The sequence below is a fragment of the Lipotes vexillifer genome, unplaced genomic scaffold, assembly GCF_000442215.2.
Source record: "Lipotes vexillifer unplaced genomic scaffold, Lipotes_vexillifer_v1.1 scaffold371, whole genome shotgun sequence".
Lineage (NCBI taxonomy): Eukaryota > Metazoa > Chordata > Mammalia > Artiodactyla > Lipotidae > Lipotes > Lipotes vexillifer.
The window spans coordinates 487,265-488,762 of record NW_006786304.1 but is presented as its reverse complement, the minus strand read 5'-3'; the positions used below and the strand labels follow the sequence as shown (position 1 = coordinate 488,762).

Here is a 1,498-nt window from a genome sequence, read left to right as displayed (position 1 = left end):
GGAAAGAGGATCAATAAAGGATGGTGGGGTGGGAGAGCTAGTTTGATAGGGTGGCCAGGGGAGGCCTCTGAAGAGGTAACATTGAGCCTCGGACCTGTATGAAAGGAAAGATCCGTGTGGCCATCTGGGAGGATCTTCCTAGCATAGGGGACAAGTGTAAAATCCTAGAGGCCAGAGCATGCTTGGCAAATGAGGGCAACAGGGTGGCTGGAACCAAATGAGAGGTAGCTTTTTTTTCTTTTTTAAATTAATTAATTGATTGATTTTGGGCTGCGTTGGGTCTTCGTTGCTGCGCGCGGGCTTTTGTCTAGTTGCGGCGAGCGGGGGCTACTGTTCATTGCGGTGCGCGGGATTCTTATTGCGGTGGCTTCTCTTGTTGCGGAGCACAGGTTCTAGGTGTGTAGGCTTCAGTAGTTGTGGCACGTGGGCTCAGTAGTTGTGGCGCACGGGCTTAGTTGCTCCACGGCATGTGGGATCTTCCCGGACCAGGGCTCAAACCCAAGTCCCCTGCATTGGCAGGTGGATTCTTAACCACTGCGCCACCAGGGAAGTCCCAGGAGGTAGCATTTGAATTCCAAGTGTGCTGGGAAACCTGTTGGAGAGTTTTGAGCAGAGGAGTAACACGATCTGAGTTGTGTTTGAAAAGGATCGCTCTTGCTGCGTGGAGAACAGGTGGAAGTGGGCAGAAGTGGAAATAAGGATTCCGCTTAAGTCGGAGGCTGCTGTGGTAATCCCTTTGAGATGCAAGTAATGGTGGCTTGGAACTCTAGGGAAGGGGTCAGATGTAGATTCTGGATATAATTTGAAGGTAGAGGGGACAGGCTTTGCTGAAGGATTAAATGTGTGGAGTGGGAGAGGCAGAACTCAAGGTTGCCTCCAAGGTTTTTGGCCGAAGCAGTTGGAAAGACGGAAGTGCCTTCACTGACTGAGGTGGGGGAAGAATCAGCAGTTCTATTTTGGACTTAACGTTTTAGCTGTTTACTGTACATCTAAGTAGAAATAAATATGTGAGTGGTTGAGTTCAGTGATGAGGTCTGAGTGATGGGGGGTGGTTATGTGATGTGCGTGAGTACAGAGGGCAGAATTAATTGATTGAAGGGTTGGAGAGGCAGGCAGTTCAAGAGGTTTGAGGGGGCGGGAGCTTCTAGAACTTTGTGGTGAGAGAGCGTGTGTGGTGGGTGGGGTGAGGTGGGGGTTACTTCAGGTTCATTTTAGGTGTGTGGAGCCTTCTGTGACTGGGGAGGAGGGCGCATTATGAGGCATTAGCAAGCACTGGTCTGAGGGTTGAAGGCACCTGAAATAGAAGATTGGGGATTAAATGATGAGAATGGGCCTGAAGACATAGTGTCTAATGAGTTTAGGAACTGCCGTTTGAAGGAGTGTTAGGGGTTCCTGAAGGATTGAGAAGGGGATCCTAGGGCTTCCCTGGTGGCGCAGTGGTTGAGAGTCCGCCTGCCGATGCAGGGGACACGGGTTCGTGCCCCGGTCCGGGAAGATC

The 1,498-nt window shown here is 51.0% G+C and overlaps 1 protein-coding gene across 2 annotated transcripts in view; it reads left to right on the top strand.

The window, feature by feature from the left end:
• The window catches only part of SAE1 (SUMO1 activating enzyme subunit 1), a 70,445-nt gene that overhangs the window by 1,088 nt on the left and 67,859 nt on the right, over positions 1-1,498 (top strand). The window lies entirely within an intron of this gene.